Source organism: Numida meleagris, chromosome 13 (genome assembly GCF_002078875.1).
Source record: "Numida meleagris isolate 19003 breed g44 Domestic line chromosome 13, NumMel1.0, whole genome shotgun sequence".
NCBI classification, from domain to species: Eukaryota; Metazoa; Chordata; class Aves; order Galliformes; family Numididae; genus Numida; species Numida meleagris.
Window position 1 is genome coordinate 1,877,672 of NC_034421.1, and position 8,959 is coordinate 1,886,630.

Here is an 8,959-nt window from a genome sequence, read left to right on the forward strand (position 1 = left end):
CAGAAAGGGAATGGGGAAGAATTCCTTCACACAGCAAGTGGTGGCAGTGCTCTGTGTTCACACAGTTACGGGAAGCCCCCATGCACCCTTCGATTTCAAGCTCCCATAGACTGAGCAGATGTGTCATCTGAAGAAACATTCATATAAAGATGAGTCACTGCATGACAGCGTTTGAATACAGTGTCCGTATTTGTATGTAGGGCAGTTATGTCTAAGTGGTCTGGACCACACCTGGCACTGCTCTAACTTCCCTTCAGCTCCTGAAATTTTCTACAAGTGAGCAGCTTCTCACTGGCTTGTTCTGCATGTTTTCCTACAAGAAGGGACAGAAATCAGAGCAGACAGCCATGTGCAGAACATTGATCTAAAAGATAATGGGAAACGCTTTGCAAGGGGAGAATTCAATTCACTTCAATAACAAGAAACGTTCACTTCACAGTGACATCCAGAATGGTCAGCACCGGGCTCCTGCAGGCTCAGCTCCCCATACAAAGGTCGTGGTGTTCCGTCAGCAAAGAAAACAGAGGTGCTGAGATGGGCTAGTCAATAATTGACTGAGCCTTGTTACTCAGTGCACTCTATCTTGTCACCATGACCCCATCTCAGGGTTTCAGCCAGAACCAGACTACTCCACCGAAAAGGACTTCAGGGGGGAAAAAGAACTGACCACCACTGACAACAACAACAACAAGATGCTGTCTGTTTTGGGCAGAGGTCACCAAGCACTGTTAGGTCCATTTATACTACGACTTCTGACAGAAGCGAAGAACAACAGAACAAAGCACACTAACATGCACTGCTTTGGTTTTGAAGTTTCCATGGGAACCCTTCATTTGTTCCTTTAGTTTTAAGAAGTTACCTTCAAACTTCAAAGAACCAGAGAAGGAAGACGCCTGCACCCAAAGCCCCTCACCCTGTGCATGTCCAACATCCCAGCACAGCCCACCCAGGAGTTGTAACCTCAACTCATTTCCTAGCAACTGCCCACAGTGTTTGCCCTCCGACAGAGCAGGTAAGGAGCAGCTGCCTTCCCCACCAGGGCTACGCACACAGATCATCCCCATCCTCCTCACCACTCCAGCGGAGGACACCGCTCTCTTGCTGCAGGCACTGCACAAACACTGAATAAAGGACAGGCCCTGCTCCAGAGCTTCCCCACTCTGCAAGGAGTGGATCAGTCCAGACATGCTACTGCAGCCTATGGGTGGAAGTCTCAGTTGAGAGAGACCAATGACAATCCCAAATGCAATCAGATCCTGATTTACAAGGGATGTGGCAATTACGCTTCCAGCTCGGACACTTAAATTGAGTCAAGTGTTTGAATCCATCCGTAGGAGAAGCCCAAGGCCTGACAAGAAACAAGAACAGAAACGCATCCTGCTCCAGCACCCCAATGCACTCCTGCACCCATACATCATCCCTGCCCTGTAACAGCACAGCTGCTTCTACAACAGTGGCCACACGCATCCTCCCACCTCCAGCAGCAAAAAAACAATCCCCTTCAAACACTACAGTTTATTATTGCAATATATCAGTAGAAAAACAACCCAGACAGTGATAATGCGTGATAAATCCCTTAGGGAAACAGACACTCTTTGTATCAAAGAGTGGAAATCTCCATCACCAGAGAAGTTCCAGGAAAACCCATCCTGCCACCAGGAAGGGGAGAGGAACCAGAGCAGAACCAGAGCTCTGGGTTGAGGTATGGGGAGTGCAGCAGAACGGTGCAGGCTGCTGGGAGCCATGCTCAGCACAGTGACAACAGCACCAACAGGAGCAGGCCAGGAGGGCCAAAATTCCCTAGGAAAGAGGAGCTTGGGGTCAGCTTCAAGTTGGGATGTACCTGTTTGTTAGTGACTGGAGCACAGAAGGTGCACATTACTAAGCAGCAACAAAAGCTTTTTCAGCAGCACCTACTGAGCTAAGTGCAACAGGTGGGAAGGAAAAGGAGGGCTGCTGGGAACTGAGGCCCTGCCAAGCACCTGCCTTGCTCACACTTTTCTCTGCACTTGCCATGAGCTTTGTGGCAAGGCTTGATTAGAGAACAAAGTGTCATCATCTGTTGGGAAATGGGGATTCCTTATGTGGTAATTACTGTACAGGAATTCTCCACAGCCAAAGTTCTCAGCAGCTTCCATATCAAGTAATCAGAAGCAAAGCTGTGATTATTCTGATCAGCATTCAGGAAAGCACTTCTGTAGGGATAGCAAGCAAGAGAAACACAGGAGGGCAGGACAGCAGACAGGGCTGGGGAGCAGAGGGCTCTTACAAGCCCCTGGCTTGTTGTGCTTTGTACTCCCAGTCACAATGCACAGCTCTTACCTACAGGAGCAATCTCATCGCCCTGAGGGCACTACTGAGTGTAAGAGATCCCTTGATCCAGGACTCACGCAGAGCCCCAGTGTTTCAGGTTTCCCCTCTACAGAAATATTCTTAAGGGTTTGAGTTTGAGAGGTTCAAGTCAAGAGCATGAATTACACTCTAAAGAAAAGACAGAAATTATCAGCATCTCTGTCCTGTACTGCCTTTCATCAACACATCACACAACGATCTCAGGTATCCCTCCCACCAAGCAAGGGAACAGAAGCGAAGTGACTTCCCAGCATCACAGAGCCACAAGGAGCCCTGGTGTCCCCCAGGGCAGAGGAACTCACAGCCCACATTACACCACATGGCTGCAGAGCCCTCCCGAGAGATTTTCCTATTAGTATTTTAATTTCTATTTCAGGCTGTGGCATGCTCAAAATGTCTTTGTGGTTTACTCTGACTTCCTCAGTTTTTTTTTTTTTTAAATGATCTGATTGAAAGTATAACCAGCCAAGAGGAAAAAACCTCAAGGTAAGAACTCAAAACATCCATAGAAATCCAAATTAGACAGCGACAACAAAAAAAAATTCCCAGAAGAGTTTCTCCAGTATACAATTGAACTCCTCATGTGTGCATCCATTCATGTATTGGTACACACTGAAGTGTGGCTGTGCGACCGCATGCCCCAGTGCACAGAAGCTTCCCCCGAGGATGTGCACTGCCTTGTTCTTAGCACCAGGACACATCTTCTCCAGACATAACTGACATAGCTCCCTCAATTTGAATGAATCTGCAAGATGATTGTCTAATTCAGGTCTAAAATACGGCTTGCTTTTTAAAAGATTCACGTACTGCTACCTGAGCACAGGAGGTCCATGAGGAATACCAAATATTTAGCGATAATCTTTTTAAGGGAATCAATTATACGAAGATGAAATTACAGTAACTGAAATAGTGCATGGCCTCATGTCTTGCATTTGTTTTGAGTTAAATAATTTTTAGATAAGAACACAATTTTCTGTGTCATCCTTCTACTGGAGGACAGACTTGAAGGAGTTGCTGGAGCTATACAGAAGATTACTGCTCCGCCTGCATGACTGGAGCAAATGCAATGCTACCACAGGCCAACCCCATTGCTCCAGCATCAACAACGCCAGGTTTTGTTCCCGCACTGCCAGGCAGCCCTCTGTTCCGGCCAGCAGAAGAATTGAGCATTGTGGAGCAGATCCTCAGCTGATACAGTGAGATGCCATTTCATTGAAGCCATGGCCAGCTGATACCAGCTGAGGAGCTAACTCCTGATCCACAACAGCTGAGGAGTAACAAAGGGGCAGGGAAAAGCCTTCTGCTTCATGGTGCCAACAGAATGAGTTCTTTGTTTTCAGCAGGTTCCTCAAGCAACTCCTAGGATCACCCAGAACATTTCAATCCCAGCCTACATGATGGAGACACCCCAAGCTGATGCTGGAAGTTCAGGCTTTCTGCAATCAGTTGAGGCTAGCGGTGCATTTCCAGGACAGGCTGCACTCTGCCCGGCACTCACAGCTCTGCCAGGAACAGGGGAAACCTCCTTTCAGCGCTACTGAGCTCAAGCTCAGTGCATTTCCAGTCAGCCTTAGCAAAGCCACAAGGGAAGGAAGGACTGGCCGTATCGCCTCTGGGTTAGGGAAGAGACTGGGTCAAGATCTGGACCAAGAGTATCATCTAACTCACAAATTCCTGGGCTGGAAGGCAATCCGAGTAAGACATGGACCTACAAGGTTGTTTCAACACATGATCACACCGCTTTAAACAAGTACTGCTGATCTTTCACACACCAAAAAGAAGCCGACTGAAACGGTGCTGACGGGCTTGGCTCTGCTCTGGAGGCAGGGCAGGCGTAGCTCTCAGCAGTACAGGTGATTTTCACAGCATGGGAGGTCAGTATATGCAGGAAACCCCATTTTCCCATTCAATGGAACAACAAAACCGCATCAACAGAAGCCGCGCAGCCAGGCCTGCCTCGCGGCCTGTCCTGCTGCACTCAGGTTTTACATCAGAAGGCCTAAGTGGTTATAACAGAAAATAATAGCTGGTCTGTTTACTCACCCCAAACCACGCTTCATTTATTTACCTGAATGCTTTATCGCAAACACTGACCATTGTCGCTGCTCAGTGAGGTGAGTAGGCAAAGCAGGGGAAAATTAACCTTGGCACAGATCTGCCCCAGCAGAAAAGCCATTAATTCAGGCACAAAACAATGAAGAAATGCCAGGATATGACTACCGCTCCTGAATTCTTGATTGTATTGTTAAATAAAAGCAACACATTTTTGCATGTTCTGCCTTTAAGTGCTAATTTGAAACATCAGAAAAAGCATGCTAGATCCAAAGCAATCCTGCCTTGTGGTTGTAGTGGTTTAATGTCACACTTCCAACACATTCAGATACTTCCTTGGAAGTGAAGGAAGGGCATTTTAATTCAACAGTCAAAAAAAGAAAAGTTATGGCAAGGAACTCAATTTTACTGAAATTATTAAAATGAGCTGCATGCAACTTCTTAATTGAATACTGTGACATTGAGAAGTTATTTCCTTGTTAACATAGCGTTAGCTCTTATAGGAGTAACACTGGTCCAGCATAGCAGAAATGAAAAGCTGTTGGCCACATACAGAACTCCATCTGAAGGCATATGGTTTAGATAAGGAGAAATATTTACATTTTTGTTACTGAGCCTGGGACCTCAGGAAGTAAAACAGTAAGCAAGCAACTTCCGAAACCATCCCCACCAGGCGGTGTCAGAAAGGCCCTGTGGCTCCACATCAGTCAGCTCTATGGGTAAAGGCTGATGTGAAGACAAGGTTCAACACCAGTTCACATTTACCAAACAGTTACCAGAACTGGTGGTTTCCCCACCAACTCCAAGTTGGGAAGGCAAACACTTGAAGGCAGGGGAGGTAACTAGCAATCAAACGCTGTGTTTATGCTGGAAGTGAAGGTGCCAAGGCACAGAGATAGGGCTGAAGTCCAACCATTCCTTGCTGGGGCTCCAGCATCAAAGCTCTCTTGGTCACACACTGCTCAGAGCAAGCAATGGGATGGTCCTGGCAGGCTGCCCCAGCCCCAGCAGCCCTTGGCCCTGTTTCTTCAACCTCTCCGGCCCTGCCTTAGCCCTGCTTGCTCTCTCTCTTGTAACTGCTGCCCAAACTCCCAGCTGGACTGTCCCGCAGCCCAGCTCCTGCCTTCACTCAGGCCTCACCCTTTGTCTCCATGCACATACAGCCTGTGGCTTCTTGGTCACAGGTCACCTCAGCCCTCCCAGCCCAGCAGATATTCAGGTCCCCAGCCTGGCCCAAGCTCCAGGCTGCTCACCAGCCTTGCAGGACCTCCAAAAGGAACACAAACACAAAATCACCACTTGCTCTGCCCTCCCAAAATCCTAGTTACGGAAATAAGAAGAGTTTCTTTGCTCACACCAGAGTTCTGATGACTCTAGAACAAGACCGGGACTTTATTCTTGCACTTACTCATGAGAAGTCAATAAGAAAGCAAGGAGGCTACCATTGCACTGAGATGTGCTAAGGATGGAACCCACAATGGAGAGAGGAAGCTGGATGCATGCTGCTTTTGCTCCCTTGCATTACCAACCAGCACAGCTGAGGCACAGAGGAGATGTGAAATATACTGATGCTGATCATTAGCAGCCTTCAGGATAGAGGGTAGAAGGCTCAGGAAATACAGCAGTGGGAATTACACAATGCCCTTTACTCTAAAGCAATGCCACAAGTTCACCCTCTGCTAGTGTCTGCCTTAGACACCCATGCATCTTTACCCATTGATGGGGTCACCTGTGGAATGAAGCATTAGTAGATACCAAAACCAAGAAACAAAGATTATCTGATGTTTTTTCCTTTCAAGTTTGTCTTACTGCATTGACTAAGAAGACCAAAGTAAAATTTGATCCTGGTAACAGCATCTGCTCATCCCTGCTGGGAAAGGCCAAACCTTGAAAGATACTGAGAAAAATGTAAGGAAAAAAACACCCACAGACTGACAACGGGAACACAGAACTCCAGGAGGCCGCTTAACTTAACCAGTGTGCACTATTTCCCAACACTTTCTGGAAGCCAGGACCAGAGGTGAACAACTCCTCTCAAAGCAATTAGCTCCAGGTGAACGGAGTCATAACTCTATTGCAGATCCTCAGAGGAGATTCTCCAGCTGGTGCTGCTTGGCATTTCAACACCTTGACTTGATGAGCATATGGGTGTTGTCTACACCATAAAAAGAGTCACTCAAAAAAGCATACATCTTACAAAAGAGATTTAGTTCTTCTGAAAGCCACCAAAGAAATGGAAAGAAGTGTAAAGAATTAAGAAGCTCTCCTTTATGCAGATCTCCAGGGAACTTTGGTCCTGGAAAAACCCATCCACAACAACCAGTTGTAGAGAGAATCAGTGCATCCACCAAGCAGCCTCCTAGCCCCACACAGATCTGTACTGCTTGAAAGGAACAAAAGGAACAAGAAGCCCAGAGTGGGATTCAGTCCAGAAGTAGATAAATAGATAAAATTTAGATAAAACCATACTCAGTTTCATAACTAATAACACTATCCACAAAAGGTCATTCTGATGAGAACAACAGCAACAAGCAATTTCAAGGAATCAGCTGCCTGCTCATGATACCGCTCCTTCATTTCACCTTTTGAAAGCCACATAATTAGTAACATTTACTTTTCTGTATTATACATCAAAGCTGATCTCACTTCGATTACATAACTCTTGAACATGCAGTTATGAGACGCCTAATGCAGCATTTTGTTCCTGCAAAATATCACATGTACTCAAGCAGCTTTAACTTCACACCTTTCAGCCTTTTCTCACCTCCCTGGTGCCTGCTAAGGCCACCTCCCCTCAGGCCAGAGGGGCAGACAAGAACCCCAGCAGGCACAACCCGTACCCTGCAAGCCCTACAGTGCCATGCCAAAGCAAATCATGCACTGCACTCTCCAACCTCACAGAGACCCACAAGGAGTTACAAGCACCTTGATCAGAAACTCTGAGAAAAACCATAGTAAAAGGAACACAGTGGAACCACTGCTTGCACTCACCTCTCCTGGAGCACTGTCTCTGCCTGCTCTCCTCCATCGCAGCCTCTCCTCAGGACACAGGTGCCAGCTCCCAGCTGCCTGCTTTTGTCTCCCTGGGCTCGATGGATAATGCAGCCCAGCTGGTGGCCCCATGGACAGCACAAGCTGAGCAAGAGAAAGGCTACAGCCAGTGGTAGGCAGAAAACTGCAACCAAATGCTCTTCTCTGTGTAATTCCTGCTGAACCCCCCTCACATATCACACTCCTGCCAGTAGAGGTGGGTTCCTCAGTTAAAACAAAGCAGTGTGTTTTTCCTCGTGGAGCTAAAATGCTAACTTCCTAAACTAGGTTAAAAAAAGTTGTGTTTCAGCTTGCTGCATGGAAAGGCAGTTAACTCATGGCCCATACTCTACTCTGCCAACCATACCAACGTGCTATGGAGCAGCAGTGGAAGGCAACAGCACACGAGGACAGTGCGTGATGGTCCTCACAGCTCCCCTTTAGCTGAGCTTACCTTGGTAAAAACACAGAAAATGGAAACGTTGCTTCTGGTTCCACAACAAGAATTTCTGCTGTCATCAACTACACCTGTACTGAAGGGCTCCAGGGTGACACAATGGGAATCAAAGTGCTGTGTCTGAACCTCAGTGCCAAAATGCCTCCCAAGACAGCAAGTAGGTCTTGCTCCTCACGAGGTCCATAGGATGATGGCCTGTCAGACTTTGGTTTCTTGGTCTTTCTTTTGCCCCTAGAGAAGCTGTGAGTTCCCTCGTGCAGAGCACAGTGATGCTGTCAGCACACGGACGTGCTCCAGGGCAGCGCAGCGGGCTCTGCAGATGCTCCCAATGAGGGAACGGTGCTGCATGGATCCTGGGGTAAAACATACTTCTGAAGGGGGGAAGGCAATATTTTAATTTTTGTTAATCCTGAGAAAAACGGGCCATCCCCATCAGCTTTGAGAGGATTCTCTGCAAAGGTGGTGGCGGTGGGCAGAGCACGTGCTCTTATCTTTCCTGCTGTAGCCCCGCTTAATGATTATTGAGCCTCGCTAAGGACTCCGAACGTAGGAGCCTCGTCCTCGTGCTCGTAGGAGCAGCCCCCGAGCAAACCCGATCGCTCCAGCACCGCCGCTGGGACCCGTCCCCTCCTCCAGCGCCCGCTGCCACCACCCGCTGGGCGCTGCCCGGGGGCCGCCAGCAGCACCATCCGCCGGCAGAGCGCAGATTACCCCGGGATTATCACAACCCACGGGATCTGGGATTAAACAATGAAGACTGCTCGTCCGCAGGAAGCAGCGCACGGCTTCGCGTCCTGACCTTGCTACGGCCAGGGGCCGCGCGCCAGGGGAACCGTGCCCACCCGCCCTGCAGCCCAGGCAATGACGGAGCAGAATCGCCGCTCCCAGCCCGGCACGCAGCCCGTGCAACACTTTGCAACGCGACTGCAGATTCCCCTCTCCGCCGCCGCTTGATTATTATATTCTTCTTCTTCTTCTTCTTCTTTTTTTTTTCTTAATTTTATTTTGCAAACCTTTGTGGAACAGACGCCCTCTCCTTGCTCCAGTTGGAGCTGCAGTAGAATGAAG

The 8,959-nt window shown here is 48.2% G+C and overlaps 1 long non-coding RNA gene across 20 annotated transcripts in view; it reads right to left on the reverse strand.

Moving 5' to 3' along the window:
- Positions 1–8,769, reverse strand: part of LOC110405871 — a 162,510-nt gene extending 153,741 nt beyond the window's left edge. For 4 of the 20 annotated variants that reach the window (XR_002443159.1, XR_002443155.1, XR_002443151.1 and 1 more), the window contains exon 1: positions 7,396–8,758. This is a non-coding gene — a long non-coding RNA (uncharacterized LOC110405871). Of the gene's footprint in view, positions 1–7,395 lie in introns of all 20 variants that reach the window. The other 16 variants (XR_002443139.1, XR_002443133.1, XR_002443137.1 and 13 more) reach the window with 9 other exon arrangements.